The following is a 19,802-nucleotide window of genomic DNA, read 5'->3' on the forward strand; positions in this document are numbered from 1 at the left end:
AGAATTTGACATTGAAGATAAATGTAATAATGTAGAAATGGGACTTGTCAAAAAATTTGGATCATTTCAAAATGTATGCAATCTTACATTCAATGCGCTAAAGCAAAGGTTGCATGCCTTAAAAGACAGCACAGAAAGGCAGGATAAGATGATCCCTATTGTCCAATCGCAAATTGTAGGCATCAACACTCGAGTTGATGACGTAGAGAGAAATTTTAATGAAAAAGTGGTAACTTCAGACACTCTAAATGTAAGTGGTCTGGAGGAACAGGTTGAGAAATGATAGACAGAAAAGTTGCCGTGAGGGTAACCTCCAGCAACTTGTCTACAAGTCTCTCTTATGAACTCAATTACACTAAGAAAAATGTCAATGAGTTATGGAAAGAATTCAAGCTTATGCAGGATATAGTAAGTAACAGCGTGACTTCTCCTAACATCATATTAATTAGTGAAGTCATAACAGATTTACAATGGGGAGCGAATTCAAGATTGTCGAGGCAGTTCCAAAAAATTTAAGCCAGACGGGGACATACACCTAACTCATTTTTTGAAATGATTTAACCAAGCCTTGCCTAAAAACTGGGAAGACTAAAATAATAATAATAATAATAATAATAATAATAAATTTGCAGTGTTGTTGTTGTTGTCTTCAATCCTAAGACTGGTTTGATGCAGCTCTCCATGCTACTCTATCCTGTGCAAGCTTCTTCATCTCCCAGTACTTACTGCAACCTACATCCTTCTGAATCTGCTTAGTGTATTCATCTCTTGGTCTCCCTCTACGATTTTTACCCTCCACGCTGCCCTCCAATGCTAAATTTGTGATCCCTTGATACCTCAGAACATGTCCTACCAACCAATCCCTTCTTCTGGTCAAGTTGTGCCACAAACTCCTCTTCTCCCCAATCCTATTCAATACTTCCTCATTAGTTATGTGGTCTACCCACCTACTCTTCAACATTCTTCTGTAGCACCACATTTCGAAAGCTTCTATTCTCTTCTTGTCTAAACTATTTACCGTCCATGTTTCACTTCCATACATGGCTACACTCGATACAAATACTTTCAGAAATGACTTCCTGACACTTAAATCTATACTTGATGTTAACAAATTTCTCTTCTTCAGAAACGCTTTCATTGCCATTGCCAGTCTACATTTTATATCCTCTCTACTTTGACCATCATCAGTTATTTTGCTCCCCAAATAGCAAAACTCCTTTACTACTTTAAGTGTCTCATTTCCTAATCTAATTCCCTCAGCATCACTCGTCTTAATTCGACCACATTCCGTTATCCTTGTTTTGCTTTTGTTGATGTTCATCTTATATCCTCCTTTCAACACACTGTCCATTCCGTTCAACTGCTCTTCCAAGTCCTTCGCTATCTCTGACAGAATTACAATATCATCGGCGAACCTCAATATTTTTATTTCTTCTCCATGGACTTTAATACCTACTCCGAATTTTTCTTTTGTTTCCTTTATTGCTCGCTTAATATACAGATTGAATAGCATCGGGGACAGGCTACAACCATGTCTCACTCCCTTCCCAACCGCTGCTTCCCTTTCATGCCCCTCAACTCTTATAACTGCCATCTGGTTTCTGTACAAATTGTAAATAGCCTTTCGCTACCTGTATTTTGCCCCTGCCACCTTTACAATTTGAAAGAAAGTATTCCAGTCAACATTGTCAAAAGCTTTCTCTAAGTCTACAAATGCTAGAAATGTAGGTTTGTCTTTCCTTAATCTATTTTCTAAGATAACTCGTAGGGTCAGTATTGCCTCACGTGTTCCAACATTTCTGCGGAATCCAAACTGATCTTCGCTGAGGTCGGCTTCTACCAGTTTTTCCATTCATCTGTAAAGAATTCGTGTTTGTATTTTGCAGCTGTGACTTATTAAACTGATAGTTCGGTAATTTTCACATCTGTCAATACCTGCTTTCTTTGGGATTGGAATTATTATATTCTTCTTGAAGTCTGAGGGTATTTCGCCTGTCTCATACATCTTGCTCACCAGATGGTAGAGTTTTGTCAGGACTGGCTCTCCCAAGGCCGTCAGTAGTTCCAATGGAATGTTGTCTACTCCCGGGGCCTTGTTTCGACTCAGGTCTTTCAGTGCTCTGTCAAACTGTTCGCGCAGTATTGTATCTCCCATTTCATCTTCATCTACATCCTCTTCCATTTCCATAATATTGGCCTCAAGTACATCGCCCCTGTATAGACCCTCTATATACTCCTTCCACCTTTCTGCTTTCCCTTCTTTGCTTGGAGCCGGTTTTCCATCTGAGCTCTTGATATTTATGCAAGTGGTTCTCTTTTCTCCAAAGGTCTCTTTAATTTTCCTGTAGGCAGTATCTATCTTACCCCTAGTGAGATAAGCCTCTACATCCTTACATTTGTCCTCTAGCCATTCCTGCTTAGCCATTTTGCACTTCCTGTCGATCTCATTTTTGAGACGTTTGTATTCCTTTTTGCCTGCTTCACTTGCTGTATTTTTGTATTTTCTCCGTTCATCAATTAAATTCAGTATCACGTTACCCCAGGAGTTCTACTAGCCCTCGTCTTTTTACCTACTTGATCCTCTGCTGCCTTCACTATTTCATTCCTCAAAGCTACCCATTCTTCTTCTACGGTATTTCTTTCCCCCATTCCTGTCAATTGTTCCCTTATGCTCTCCCTGAAACTCTGTACAACCTCTGATTCTTTCAGTTTATCCAGGTCCCATCTCCTTAAATTCCCACCTTTTTGCAGTTTCTTCAGTTTTAATCTACAGTTCATAACCAATATATTGTGGTCAGCGTCCACATCTGCCCGTGGAAATGTCTTACAATTTAAAACCTGGTTCCTAAATCTCTGTCTTCCTATTATATAATGTATCTGAAATCTGTCAGTATCTCCAGGATTCTTCCATGTATACAACCTTCTTTTATGATTCTTGAACCAAGTGTTAGCTATGATTAAGTTATGCTCTGTGCAAAATTCTACCAGATGGCTTCCTCTTTCATTTCTCCCCCCCCCAATCCATATTCACCCACTCTGTTTCCTTCTCTCCCTTTTCCTGCTCTTGAATTCCAGTCACCCATGACTATTAAATTTTCGTCTCCCTTCACTACCTGAATTATTTCTTTTATCTCATCATACATTTCATAAATTTCTTCATCATCTGCACAGCTTGTTGGCATATAAACTTGTACTACTGTAGTAGGCATGGGCTTCGTGTCTATCTTGGCCACAATAATGCATTCACTATGCTGTTGGTAGTAGCTTACCCGCAGTCCTATTTTTTTATTCATTATTAAACCTACTCCTGCATTACCCCTATTTGATTTTGTATTTATAACCCTGTATTCATCTGACCAAAAGTCTTCTCCCTCCTGCCACCGAACTTCACTAACTCCCACTATATCTAACTTCAACCTATCCATTTCCCTTTTTAAATTTTCTCACCTACCTGACCGATTAAGGGATCAGACATTCCACACTCCGATCCATAGAATGCCAGTTATCTTTCTCCTGATAACGACGTCCTCTTGAGTAGTCCCTGCCCGGAGATCCGAATGGGGGACTATTTTACATCCAGAATATTTTACCCAAGAGGATGCCATCGTCATTTAACCATACTGTAAAGCTGCATGCCCTCGTGAAAGATTATGGCTGTAGTTTCCCCTTGCTTTCAGCCGTTCGCAGTACCAGCACAGCAGGCCGTTTTGATTAGTGTTGCAAGGCCAGATCAGTCAATCATCCAGGCTGTTGTCCCTGCAACTACTGAAAAGGCTGCTGCCCCTCTTCAGGAACCACACATTTGTCTGGTCTCTCAACAGATACCCCTCCATTGTGGTTGCACCTATGGTACGGCCATCTGTATCGCTGAGGCATGCAAGCCTCCCCACCAACGGCAAGGTCCATGGTTCATGGGGGTAGGTTACCTTTTAGGAGAAGCATCATAATGGGGCGCGGTAAACATCGAGAGTTTTTCATCTAGGGCCGACTATCAGAAAAGGTTTAAGGAGAAATATTGGTCAACAAGTGACCAAGAAAAGTTAATATCCGATTTGTGGGACCCAAAGTATTATAACAGTACATCGGGTACGGTGAGAAAATATTCTGACTGGCATTTTACACGAGCAAAATATTGATATAAACCCATGGAGGAAGAGGGATTGGTAATAATTTTGATAAGGCGATTACCCACTTACGCTAGGAAAGACATATTATGTAGTGGGTGGAGGGAGGTAGAAGAACAGTTATCCTTTGTAGACACAATTGGTGCCATAAATAAGGACCGAAATGAGAATGTACATCAAATTGGGAATCAGAACTACAGAAGGAATAATAATAATAATAATAATAATAATAATAACAATAATAATAATCTTAAAAGACATGAAACTAATTTGGCTAGATTACACTGGTATAATCAGAATAGTGATAACAAAAATTATCAAAAAAAGACATCCACATTCCAATATAGACCCAGTAACTACAGAGAAATTTATACCTAGTAATAATAGAGTACAAAATGGGGACGTCATACCTTGATTTGGTAAGCAGCCTGTGATTACAAAAAGTGAGGAAAACGTAGTGTGATCTGGACCCAGGGTCGGGGCCCAGGTCATAGAAATACATTAGAAGGCCTAAATCATAATAAATATGTTACTTTTATGAATAAGATACCCACAAAAGAATGGTTGTTACTAGAAGAACATACTGTTAACAGCATTAATCCACGACCAATTATAATTGGAAGGGTAGCAGATCTTGATGTTAACATATTTACAGGTTCGGGTAGTGAAGCGTCTCTTATTTCTTGGGGTTTCTTTAACACATTAAGAACTAACCATGACCTAGCTATAATACCAGTGACTGGAGTATATATAATCAGTATAACTGGAACTAAAAGTAAGGTTGTCAAATACAAAACCCAAGTAAATTGTACCATCAGCGATATTACGTGCCATCAAACACTCCTAGTAGTAGAAAATATTAATAGGGATGTGTTATTTGGCTTAGATTGGCTATCAGAAGTCGTCGTGTTAAATTTTGAGGGAAATTTGCTTTATTGTGGAAAGGGAGACTATAAATGTTGTGTACCATTTGTGGCTTTTTCCGATAATTCGGGTAGTATCAGTGATCATCATCATCATTTAAGACTGATTATGCCTTTCAGCGTTCAGTCTGGAGCATAGCCCCCCCTTATACAGTTCCTCCATGATCCCCTATTCAGTGCTAACATTGGCGCCTCTTCTGATGTTAAACCTATTACTTCAAAAATCATTCTTAACCGAATCCAGGTACCTTCTCCTCGGTCTGCCCCGACTCCTCCTACCCTCTATTGCTGAATCCATGAGTCTCTTGGGTAACCTTGCTTCTCCCATGCGTGTAACATGACCCCACCATCTAAGCCTGTTCGACCTGACTGCTACATCTATAGAGTTCATTCCCAGTTTTTCTTTGATTTCCTCATTGTGGACACCCTCCTGCCATTGTTCCCATCTACTAGTACCTGCAATCATCCTAGCTACTTTCATATCCGTAACCTCAACCTTGTTGATAAGGTAACCTGAATCCACCCAGCTTTCGCTCCCATACAACAAAGTTGGTCGAAAGATTGAACGGTGCACAGATAACTTAGTCTTGGTACTGACTTCCTTCTTGCAGAAGAGAGTAGATCGTAGCTGAGCGCTCACTGCATTAGCTTTGCTACACCTAGCTTCCAGTTCTTTCACTATGTTGCCATCCTGTGAGAATATGCATCCTAAGTACTTGAAACTGTCCACCTGTTCTAACTTTGTTCCTCCTATTTGGCACTCAATCCGTTTATATTTCTTTCCCACTGACATTACTTTCGTTTTGGAGATGCTAATCTTCATACCATAGTCCTTACATTTCTGATCTAGCTCTGAAATATTACTTTGCAAACTTTCAATCGAATCTGCCATCACAACTAAGTCATCCGCATATGCAAGACTGCTTATTTTGTGTTGACATATCTTAATCTCACCCAGCCAGTCTATTGTTTTCGACATATGATCCATAAACAATATGAACAACAGTGGAGACAGGTTGCAGCCTTGTCTTACCCCTGAAACTACTCTGAACCATGAACTCAATTTACCGTCAACTCTAACTGCTGCCTGACTATCAATGTAAAAGACCTTTAATTGCTTGCAAAAGTTTGCCTCCTATTCCATAATCTTGTAGAACAGACAATAACTTCCTCCTAGGAATCCGGTCATATGCCTTTTCTAGATCTATAAAGCATAGATACAATTCCCTGTTCCACTCATAACACTTCTCCATTATTTGCCGTAAGCTAAAGATCTGGTCCTGACAACCTCTAAGAGGCCTAAACCCACACTGATTTTCATCCAATTGGTCCTCAACTAATACTCGCACTTTCCTTTCAACAATACCCGAGAAGATTTTACCCACAACGCTGATTAAAGAGATACCTCTGTAGTTGTTACAATCTTTTCTATTTCCATGTCTGAAGATAGGTGTGATTACTGCTTTTGTCCAGTCTGATGGAACCTGTCCCGACTCCCAGGCCATTTCAATTATCCTGTGTAGCCATTTAAGACCTGACATTCCACTGTATTTGATGAGTTACAACTTAATTTCATCCACCCCAGCCGCTTTATTGCACTGCAATCTATTTACCGTTTTTTCCACTTCCTCAAATGTGATCCTATTTCCATCATCATTCCTATCCCATTCTACCTCGAAATCTGAAACATTACTGATCGCATTTTCACCTACATTGAGCAACTCTTCAAAATATTCCCTCCATCTGCCCAAGGCATCCACAGGATTCATCAGCAGTTTTCCTGACCTGTCCAAAATACTTGTCATTTCCTTCTTACCTCCCTTTCGAAGACTGCTAATTACACTCCAGAATGGTTTTCCAGCAGCTTGACCCATAGTCTCCAACCTGTTTCCAAAGTCTTCCCACGATTTCTTCTTGGAAGCTGCAATTATCTGTTTGGCTTTGTTTCTTTCTTCAACATAACTTTCTCTGTCTACCTGGGTTCTGGTATGTAGCCATTTTTGATACGCCTTCTTTTTCCTTTTACAGGCTGCCTTGACTGTATCATTCCACCAAGCTGTTTGCTTCATCCTACTTTTACACACTACTGTTCCAAGACATTCTTTAGCCACTTCTAGTACTGTGTCCCTGTACCTTGTCCATTCCTTTTCCAATGGCTGTAATTGACTACATTCAACTAACTGGTACCTTTCTGAGATCGCTGTTATGTAATTGTGCCTGATTTCCTTATCCTGAAGTTTCTCCACTCTTATCCTCCTACATATGGACCTGACCTCCTGCACTTTCGGCCTCACAATCCCAATTTCACTGCATATTAAATAATGATCAGTGTCATCAAAGAATCCCCTGAATACATGTGTGTCCCTCACAGCCTTCCTGAATTCCTGATCTGTTATTATATAGTCAATGACAGATCTGGTTCCCCTGCCTTCCCAAGTATACCGGTTAATGTTCTTATGTTTAAAAAAGGAGTTTGTGATTACTAAGCCCATACTGGCACAGAAATCCAAGAGTTGTTTCCCGTTCCTGTTGGCCTCCATATCCTCTCCAAATTTACCCATAACCTTTTCATACCCTTCTGTTAGATTTCCAATCCTGGCGTTAAAATCACCCATGAGCAGAACACTGTCCTTGTCCTTTACTCTAACAACTACATCACTGAGTGCCTCATAAAAACTATCCATCTTATCTTGATCTGTCCCTTCACAATGCGAATATACTGACACAATCCTAATTTTCTTGCTAGACACTGTCAAATCTATCCACATCAGTCGTTCGTTTACATACCTTATTGCAACTACGCTGGGTTCCATTTCCTGATGTAAAGCCCTACACCCCATTGTGCTATTCCTGCTTTGACTTCTGACAGGTAGACCTTGTATTCTCCCACTTCCTCTTCTTTCTCACCCCTTACCCGAATGTCACTAACAGCTAAAACGTCCAGCCCCATCTTACTTGCAGCCTCTGCCAGCTCTACCTTCTTCCCAGAGTAGCCCCCATTGATATTAATAGCTCCCCATCTCATTACCATTTGTTTGCCAAGTCGTATCTTAGGAGTCCCTGGTTTGTCAGTTAGAGGTGGGACTCCGTCACCTCCAAAGGTCCAAGGCATTTTGCTCTGATTGTTGCTAGCATCATATTTAAAGTACCAGGGAAGCAGGTTGCTAGCCTTACTTGCCCCGAGTCCCATTGGGTTTTACCCCTAACGGCTGAGAGACTAACCGGTGGATTTGGTAGTCTTTGCCGTATGAGCACAAAGGTGACTCAGAATATGTCCGAGATGCTCAGGCTTATTCCAAAGTAACTGGTATCCCGACTGTCGGGACCACTTACTTGGCCACTCATACGTTGCCCGTGGTTCATGAACTAGGACATGACTACAGGAACCCACACCATGAACCAGTGTTATTATGTATGTATGTATTATGTATGTAAATTTAAGATCAAAGATAATACTCCGTTCTTCCATAAACCTTACCCAATACCGGTAAGCATAAAGGAAACGGTTAAGGAGGAGAGAGATAAAATGATAGACAATAAAATAATAGAACGCAGCACGAGCATTATAAATAATCCTTTGGTAGTAGTGAAAAAGGCTACAGGAGGTGTGCGGTTGGTACTGGACGCGTGCACCCTAAATAAACATATAGGAACTGAAAGAGATAGACCTGTTAACATCGACGAGTTATTGTCCAAATTTGAGAAAGCACAGTATTTTAGCTCGATGGACCTGACTGCTGGGTATTGGCAAAGCTGGTTACATCCAGATTCAAAGAAGTACACAGCATTTCTATTTGATGGGAAATCCTATCATTTTGATGTGTTACCATTTGGACTAAATATCTCGGTATCAGTATTTACACACATGTTAGATGAAGCGTTAGGGAGACAGTTATTAAAGGATTTAATAATATACGTAGATGATATACTGATAATCTTACCCACCTGGGACGAGCATTGCCTGACCTTGAAGAAAACAGTACAAAGATTTAAGGAAAAAAAGTATTACAATAAAACTGTCTTAATTGCACTTTGTGTGGCAAGAGCTAAAATTCTTGGGACATGTAGTAGGTCTGCAAGGAATTAAACTAGATCCAGAATGGATAGAGGCTATTAAGGAGTGTCCATAAGACAATTGAAGGGACTTCTTGGAATGGCAGGGTATTGCAGACGCTATATACAAAGTCAAGAGTTGAACGACCCTTGACTTTTATGATACATTTGAAAATGTAAAGCGGGCACTATCAGAATCACTGATACTGCACTATACGGTGATGGGTGAACCATTCAAGATTTCAACCGATGCATCAGACTATGGTATAGCCACAGAACTTTTCCAAGGTGAATGGGGTTTGGAAAGTACAGACCATAGGTCAACAGCTTTTGCTAGCCGGAGTCTCAACAAACATGAATTGAACTATACAGCAACAGAAAAAGAATTATTGGCCATACTATAGAGTACACAAAAATTCCAAACACTAATATGGGAGTCCGAAATATATGTCTATATGGATCACCGAGCTCTGTCATTTTTAATTAATAGTTGATTACTACATAGCAGATTGATGTGGTGGATGTTGTTTCTTCAAGAATATGACATTAAAATCCAGTATATAAAGGGTTCGGAGAATATTGTACCCGATGCTTTGTCTTGGCTACCAGTAGGCATGAAAGAACTAAAGCGTACGGAAGGACCTGGTGCAATTTTTGTGGTTAATTTTTTAACACTAGAATATCCACTTAACAAGGTGCAAGAAATGGCTCAGAAAATAACAAATAACATCCCACATGATCCTTATTTTACAGATATTTTTGCTATGTGTGTTGAGAAGTCATTCCCTCCTAATCAAGATGGAAAATGGAAGATTGTAGGACATAATTTGTTCTGGAGAGACAGTAAGACAACCCAACATTGACATTTATGCAAACCAAGTTTAGTAGAAGATGAGTTAGTGTGGTACGTTCATAAGGGGTATGGACACATCGGTATAAGGAAATGTATTCAAAATGGTTCAAATGGCTCTGAGCACTATGGGACTTAACACCTGTGGTCATCAGTCCCCTAGAACTTAGAACTACTTAAACGTAACTAACCTAAGGTCCTCACACACATCCATGCCCGAGGCAGGATTCGAACCTGCGACCGTAGCAGTCGCGCGGTTCCAGACTGGGCGCCTAGAACCGCTAGACCACCGGGGCCGTTGGAAATGTATTGCTCATATGAATAAGTTCTATTATTTTAAAGAGCTAGGACATAGAATACCATCTGCCATTAAAACTTGTAAAATTTGTCAAAAGGTGAAAGAGAGTAACACTCACGTTAAATATAAAATGTATCCAATCATTCCCAAAACCTTACATGACCTAACAGCTGCAGATTTCTTTGGACCAATTCCAAAAGGAAAGGCAGGAACGGCATACATTTTTGTCCTCATAGAGTGTTGATATAAGCATGTTAAGTTATATTCTACTTAGGAAGCAAACACACCAACAGTAATACACTGTCTGCAACAGTACTTTCTCCAGGCAGGAACACCGAAACAGTTCCTTTCCGACAATGGACCACAGTTTACTAGTAACAAGTTTAAGGAATTTATAGCATGGGAAAATATTTCTCCAATATCAATTTCCAACTATAATCCCTCTTCTACCCCTTGTGAAAGGGTTATGAAAGAAATTGGGAAGTTATGCCACACATACTGCCATGAAAAACATACACCATGTGCAACAAAAATGAAAGACTGAGCTTATTTTAAATGAGTTACCACATTTATCAACAGGCTTATCACCTTTTGAGGTAATAGGTAAACCCTTTGTCAGAGAACCCCTTATTAAATGTTTCGTGTGGCCTGAGCAACCTGTAGATAACTTCCAACTTAACATGAGTCAGTCTGTAAGAACATACTTGACACAGCACAACAACGAATGGGCAAATATAGCGAGAAGACTACCGAACTGCAATGTAAGGCTGACGAGTTAGTTCTTGTGAAGCAGCATCTTCAGAGCTCGGCCTCAAAGAAAGAAATGCATAAATTTTTTTGGACGTATGAGGGACCTTTCCAAGAACAAACAATAATTCATCCTAAGACACTATTTTTAGTAGATCCTATAAATGGATCAGAAAAGGGAAAGTACAACGTAAAAGACCTAAAGTTGTATACACCCCAGGGATGTTAACATTTTGTGTTAACGGGCGGAATGACGACTATCGGATCCCGAGTTGTGTTTGGTGTTACTTTCATATTCGTTTTTCCACACTGAATTCTCTTCAAATCTTATACTATCCTGTATTCTATTCTCAAATTCTTATACTGTCGTATAGTTTACCTACTCCTGCATACTCGTCTCAACATGGCAAGCAAGATTTGCAGCAAATCAGTGATCTCATCATTATACAAAATCTTGCTTGTTTTATGGACACTGTGATTCGCCATTGTATAATCACCTTAATGGATTTTGTTGTTATATCAAATCAGGACTGAAGCATATGGTAATGTCTCATAATATGTAAGTCAACCGCACACTCTGCTCTAGTCAACAGCATAATGTTAAATAAAAGGTTACTCGGTGTATCTAAGCCAATAGCACGTTCCGCTCTAATCAGCGATAATCTTAAGCTTTGCCTGCAGTGGATTGCCGATTAGGTATATCCACATTTACATCCGGAACACTTAATACCTAATGTAGATGTAAGTTGACAGCACACTCCGCTCTAGTCCTGATGTAAATGTGAGTTGACAGCACACTCAGCTCTAGTCATCAAGGATCTAGAATCCAATAATAATGAGGTTTTAATTTTGTCTATGGGTGTTACCAAGAAATATTAGTTTCACAGGAGATAGAGATTTAGAGGAAACATAACACAACACATAATATGATATACACGCCATCCACGTATATTTAGGTTTTATTTTTGCCTAAATTAGTCTTTGTACGTAACCTCTTCATCAGTTTTCCATACAAACCTGTGTATAGAGGTATTGATGAATGGCAATGGATAAGAAATGTTTTTTAAAAAAAGTGGAGAATTGGACCTGTTAAGTATTTGAAAGTATTTAAATCGTCTTTGGTGGTTAGATGGTAGGGAGTTGGACCCACTAGGACATTTTTAGACGTCGTTCTCGCTTACTCCAGGAGCACCCTTGCCAGTCTTTGTGACTTGTCCTGCAGCCTGCTTTGAAAGGGGTGGGTAGTGCAGGTACAAACATGGCTAACACTACACACACACACACACACACACACACACACACACACACACACACACACACACACCACCACTCCTTTCAGACAACCCTCGCAAACAAGTGTGACTAATTCTTCACCATTTGCCATTCCATAGGGGTTGCTAAGATTTTTCTTCGGGGACTTCAAAGGTGAAGGCGAGAATGTCCGTTCTGCAGGAGACGTTTAACATCGTACCTCCTCTGGCTTCTCACTCAAGTACCAGCGAAGTTCTGGCGAAGGGAAGTGGGAAGGGTTTCCTGTCTTTTGGGCTATCTTCTTTCACTTCTTCGATCTTAGCAACCATTTCTACTTTTTCCTTTCTTACTTCTCTATTGAGTACTGGTCTATCTTTCCCTCTTTCCATATGCATACACTTCTACCGCTGAAGTCCCTCTCAATTTCTGTGGTTTTCTATACCCTTCAACTTATTTTATATAAGTAGGCCAAAGAATCAGGCTACACGACTACCCATACACTTACACACAAAGAAACACGAAGACACAAACAGGAAAAGTACAGTTTGAGATAATGTGAGAACCGTCAAGTGTTGTAGGGGGAAGTACATGCACATAAGGAAGTATGCGCACATTGTGTTACAGTGACAGTTCCACACTGCATATAGGCATGTACAGGGATATGCTTATATATGTAAGAACTATGAGGATTAACGTTTATTATGATGGTATTACATTGGAAATGTAATGGAGGACTCTAGGACATGAAGTGAAGTATTAAGAAGCACAAGTGGAGAGTGAGGTGGATTTTAATATTTCCAAGTAGTTTTGAGTTATAGTATAATAGGTATACCAGGGCAATGAACTATGAAGCCTATTCAGGAAGGAGGAGGAGGGCACACCCAGCATTTATTGGATGGAAAAGGGTAGGTAGGCAGACCCAAGAAGGGCTGACCGACACTGTGCGATCAGGGGCACCAAGAAGGGAATTGACCTGTACCATAGTAGAGTAGGAATTTAAAGGGGCGTAGCTACCAAAACGGAAGGAGGAAGTGCATTCATAGGGTCAACCCGTAGGTAAGGTATAGGTACCGTTCCTAAAGGAAAAAGGCCAGTATCGTGACAGAAGTCACACATTTTGTAGAGATTGTTCCGGTAAGATTGGATTCTCTATTCCACTCACATTGTTATGTTTTATGTGAACTTTCAAGTGTCGAAAAAAGCATTTTCATTTGCCCAGAGTTCCTCCAGATTACAAGCTACTGTACGGAATGAAACTGTTAAGTATGAAAAGAAAAAAATAGTTCAGGGAATTATACTAAAGAATGATGTAATCAAGTCTATGACACCTGGAGTTTGTGATTGGAAATCAGAAATGCTGTCCACATGATCCCTAGATATAAAAGTACGAACTTCAACATTAGGTGAGATGCTCAGATAGTTAGTATCAAAACAAAAAAAGAAGAGCTATGTATTAAATACACAATCGCTAGAAAAAAGGTTATATAAACTGATTGAAATGTAAATTAGCGTTATGAGAATATGATCTTGATGTACATAATGAACATGTATAAAATATTGTGTGTTCGAGATAAGGGGAGGAATATGTAGTGCCTCGAGAATTTCTACATCAGTTCTAGAGACCCTTGGCTTTCCACCATCTCAAACGCCTGATATTTTACGTACGAGAGTGAGACACGGGAGGGAGTCTACCTCGCACCAGTTTTCTGTGTGCACAGGTTGGACGTGTATCAAGAGAATGCTACAATGTGAACGGTTGATCGACACAGGCAAGTGGTTGCTGCACTTGCCACAGGAACTACATGCCCAGCACAAGGAGCAAGCACGCCTTATTCAGTGACGGTGTTATGTCAGCCATTATTGTGAACAGTTGAATTACGTTGTATGAAAAGAAGGAGACACTTACTTACGTACTCTCTTGAGATTCTGATGGTAGGCTTGCGAGAACTTCGAGAGATTTCTGGAACTGAATTTACTGTAAAAGTACTTAGTAGTTCTAACGGTCCGCGAGTCATTGGGCTTACGAAAAATTGTTTATTTATGTGAATACTATTATGTGGTGTTCTGTTTGTGGCAGTGACAATATAGTGGGATTGATTTAAAAGTATTTTGAGTGTACTGAATCATTTTGAGAGTTGAGAAAATTCCTCCAAACAGCATTATATCTTCGGAGAAGAAGTCGGGGAGATTGACACCGCCGGCTATCCTGAAAAGAAGATCGGCAAAGCACCTCCAAGTAAGTCCAATGATAAAGGGGGCATGTGAGTCTTGCACACCAGCACCACACGGCTTCCTATAGTCGCAGGAAACTGCCACAGACTGTAATTATGAAGAATAAATATAAATAAATGGTACACCTTCATCTTGAAATCACATTGCCTCACAGACAAGTTTAGGTTCAGTCACCAACAACTGTGGCAGCACACCTCTTGTGAAAACTAGGTTACATGCACCAATCAAATGCAATGGCAGCAAATAACATCCTATCGACTGATTTTGTATGATTTCACCTACATCTTTAGAAAGAAGTCTCATAGCTGAAGTAGGTTAAAATTTATAACACTTCAACTAAAACTGCATGACTACAGTGGACTTTACACAAGTCAAATCAACACGACACAGCCATCAAATGGATGGTTAAACTTCCAAGATGCCCATTTCACTGCACATTAAAAACAAAGCTGTTATTCTGCCTAATAAATGCAATTGTTCACTGAATCCATGTGCAAAAGAACAAATCAATAATGATCTTTCCCTTTAAATAATAACAAATAGAATTTTAATACATGTCCAAAATCACAATACAAGGAAACAGAATGCAAAATTCCAGTATGTAGCATGACAATGTGGTATGCATCAACCTAAGCACAGCAGTGGGGTGCATTGAAGAAGCCTCCCCGAAGATTGCGACAGCAATACACAAACAAGAACCGCAATCGGGCACACCCCGGGCAACGTTGATCTATCAGCGGCTAATACTTCAACAACCGGAATGGAATTCTGAGAAAATGAAGACCAATAAGACCCTACCCAAACAGTCTTTTCTAAGGCCACTTGTGATGATGTCGATAAATATTGAAGGAATATCGAGAGACAAAGAAGTTTTATTATCTGACTTGTGTAAAGAATATCAATGTGACTTCCTCCTGATTCAAGAAACTCATCGGGGCAGTACAAGACCCACACCCAAAATAGATGGAATGAAGATCATCTTGGAAAGACCACATGAACAGTACGGTAGTGCCATCTTCGCCAGGCCAGGAATTAGAGTCACTTCTGCATCACTGACCGACAGGCAAGACATTGAGATATTAACTGTTCGAACTCAGCAATATAATGTTATCTCAGTGTACAAATCCCCATAATCAGATTTTGTCTTCACTGAGCCTGGTAATTTCAGCTACCAAGACTTTAATTTTGTATTGGGCGATTTCAACTGTCAGAGCACTACATGGGGCTATAAAAAAACTAAGAAGCGGAGTGGAACTAGGGACCTGGGCTGAGGTACACAATCTACTGCTCATACATGACCCGAAACTGCCAAGCTCCTTTAATAGTGGCAGATGGAAGAAAGAGTACAATCCCGATAACATCTTTGTTAGCAAGAAACTCGCTGGCTAATGTGAAAAACTGATTGGGGAGCCAATTTCCCATACGCAGCATCGGCCCATAATTTGCACGGTCAATGCAGTTGTTAAGCCTGAACAAGTTCCTTTCAAAAGAAGGTTCAATTTTAAAAAGGCCAATTGGAAGAAATTTAGAGAGCTGATTGACGTAGAAATAACAAAAATCCCCCCACAACCTGAGATGTACAACTCTTTTGTCAAACTCGTTCAGAAAGTGTCTAGGAAAACAATACCGCGAAGATGCAGAACACAATATATTATGGGACTGTCTGAGGACGCAAAGCCACTACTGGAAAGATACTAGAAACTCTTCGATAATGACCAATTTGATGATGAGACACTTCTAGCAGGCAATGAACTCATGTCAGTCATAGCTGAGAACCGCAAAGCCAAATGCTGTAACCTCGTGGAGAACCTGGACATGAAAGTGAACAGTAGGCGGACTTGGAAACTGTTAAAGAACCTTAACGGTGATGCCACAAAGTCAAATTATAAATTTACTAATGTCATGGCAGACCAAGTTGCCACTGCACTCCTTATGAATGGCAAAACCCACAGCAGAAAGTACCAGGAACCATTAACACATGATCCGGCAGAGGAAAATCATCACCTCAAGGCACCATTACAGAAAATCACCACCTCAAGGCACCATTACAATGTCAGAAGTTACTGCAGCCATTTCCAGCTTGAAGATTAACAGAGCTCCTGGTATCGATGAACTTAAGAGTTGAGCAAATTAAAAACTTTGGCAGTAATACCCTACAGTGGCTGCTAGATTTGATAAACGCATATGTAGAAAGACTCAATTTTCCAAAGATGTGGAGGAATGTCTGAGTGGTTGCACTTCTGAAACCAGGAAAGGACTCTGATGATCCAAAAAACTTCCGACCTGTGTCTCTTTCATGTCACTGTTTTAAGATCTTGGAATGCCTGACGCTAAGTCGCATAGAAAGTGTCGAGGAACAACAGATCATCCCACAGCAGGCAGGTTTCCGACCAGGCAAATCGTGCTGCGGTCAAGTCCTGAACCTGACCCAACATATAGAGGATGGGTTTGAGAGGAAAGAGATCACAGGAGTGGTATTCATAGACCTTTCAGCTGCATATGATACTGTAAACCATCGGAGGCTCTTTAGGAAAGTATATAATGTGACAAGAGATCACCATTTGACATCACTGATAGGTACTTTCCTGCATAATAGGAGATTTTTCATCTGTCTCCAGGGCAAGAAGAGCAGGTGGGGAAATCAGAGGAATGGCCTACCTCAGGGAAGCGTCCTCACCCCAGCTCTGTATAATATATATACAAATGACCAACCAGTGCCAAACATCACGCGCCAATTTATGTATGCCGATGACACTGCAGTTGCAGCCCAAGGTAACAATTTCATGGATGTAGAGGAGAAATTAACCAGTACCTTGGAAGCTCTCTCCCAGTATTATGAGGCGAACCACCTAAGGCTGAACCCTTCCAAGACGCAGGTCTGTGCATTCCATTTAAAGAACAGGGAGGCAAATCATGAATTAAATGTAATATGGAGAGGTGAACGTCTCGAGCATTGTAAAATGCCCAAATATCTTGGTGTCACGTTGGATGGCACACTGACCTATAAACATCATTGTAATGCCACAAGGGAAAAAGTCTCAACTAGAAATAACATCATCAGGAAACTAACCAGCGGATCCTGGGGTGCAAACCCAAAAGTCCTGAGAACTTAAGCCCTTGCGCTCAGTGTGTCAGCCGTGGAATACACTGCTCCAGTATGGTCTGCATCAACACACGTGAGAAAAGTTGATGTCGCGGTGAATGAAATGGCACGGATTGTTACCGGATGCTTGAGGCCAACCCCAGTGCACAAGATGTACTTAATCATGGGGATTGCACCGCCCAACATATGACGTGACATCGCTGCCGAAGCCGAAAAAAACCAAGCAAGAAAAGGACATGCGTCACCCTTTATATGGACACCAGCCTGCTGACTGACGGCTTTGTCCCCCTGAAAGGGTCGGCTGCAGAGAATCATTTGAAAAGTGGGAAATCGACCTGAGAAACCCCCATAAAGATGTAAAAGAAGAACTGGCGCCTGGTGGAGACCTACCATACAGTCTGGAGAACCCTAAACCGTATGAGGGTAGAAGTGCCAAAGTGCAAGACAAACCTGCAGCAATGGGGTTTCCTAAAAGAGAATGAGAACACACTCTGTCTGTGTGGTTCTGTCCAGGATCCTCAACACCTGCTTATCTGTCCATATTTAGACCAGCCCTGCACAATGAATGACTTATGGGAGGCAAATGACAAGGCCATATTGGCTGCTGAGTTTTGGAAGTCTGAAGTCTAGTTCCGGACACGGAAAGTAAGAAAGCACAGCAGTACCATTAATCTAAGTGCATGAATATGAATCATTAATACTCTTCCCATTTAATCTACCGAAGACAGAATTTTAACAAATGAGAAAAATTATGATACATGAGAACAAAAGATTTAATAGAAGATGAAACACTGAAACACATGGACAAAAAATTGATGACTGAAAGCAGATCCATTGGACTTAGATATATACTGCGTACACCACCAGCAAATACCAGTTTTGCCAAATCATCTGAGATCACAACTACTAGTCACTAAAAAGCAGTGACTTGCTGACTATATTGGTATTTCAAGCAAGAACTAAAATCTTGTTCTGGCTTAAGTTACATTTGTAACCAGTCTACTGGTAAAAGTGTATTTCCTGAAAGACCAAAATGTGTGGTAGTATCACCCATTTATAGAATTGGAGAAAAACTAGTAACTTTTAATTACATACCCTTCCCCTGTGTTCTCAAAAAATTCTGAGAAGATAACTTCAACAGAATGCTGCAGCTAATTTTGGTATCTGTAAAGGCTTTCTCTTGTAAGTCAGTAAGATATGATCTCGCAAACTAAAATAGTACATATGGATGATGTTACCATGACAGTAAAGAACAAAAGATCGCACTAACAACTGGTGACACAAATATGACTCAATTCAGACTGGGAAAACAATAAGTGTGCTCCAAGATTTTGTAATAGGTTAGAAAAACTCATATTATGCAATTATAAATAAATCAAAGTAACGTAAGTTATCAGGAATTAAAATCAATGGGTGCATGCTAGATTAGGCTCCATGGCTACACTGCCTCGGCATCCAAATTGATAATAAACTGAGATGGCACCAGCATATGGATAAGTTAACCAAAAAGTGTTCATCCACATCTACATACATACTCCATGAACCAATATACATTGCATGGCACAGGGTAATCTGTACCATAACTATTTATTCCTTTCCTGTTCCACTAGCAAAGGAAGCCAGAGAAAAACAACTGTCTATGTGCTTCTATATGAATGCTAATTTCCCTGATCCTGTCTTTGTGATCCTTATTCACGATGTATGTGGGCGGCAACAGGATCATTCTGCAGTCCATTCACTAAGCTTTCTCAATAGTGTTTTTCAAAAGATCATCACCCTAAAGATTTCCATCGAGTTCACGTAGCATTTCTGTGATACTTGGGAGTTGATCAAAATTACTGGTGACAAATCTACCAGGACACTTTTGAATAAGTTTGATTCTACCAATTATGCGAATAGGTGTGAATCCCAAACACTTTAGCAGTACTCAGTAATGCATCACACAAGTGTTCTGTATGTGGTCTCCTTCCTAGAAGAACTACACTTTTGTTGAATTACCCGAGCAAACTGAAGTTTACCATTTGCCTTCCCCACAAACAACCGAACATGCTCATTCATTCTACATTGCCTTGCAACATTATGCCTAGGTATATAATTGATGTAACTGTGTCAGGAAGAACACCACTAATACATATTCAAATATCACAGGACTGTTTTTCCTACACATGTGCATTAATTCACATTTTTGCACATTTTGAGCAAGCTGCCATTCAACACATGA

The sequence above is a fragment of the Schistocerca cancellata genome, chromosome 2 (assembly GCF_023864275.1).
Source record: "Schistocerca cancellata isolate TAMUIC-IGC-003103 chromosome 2, iqSchCanc2.1, whole genome shotgun sequence".
Taxonomy (NCBI): Eukaryota; Metazoa; Arthropoda; class Insecta; order Orthoptera; family Acrididae; genus Schistocerca; species Schistocerca cancellata.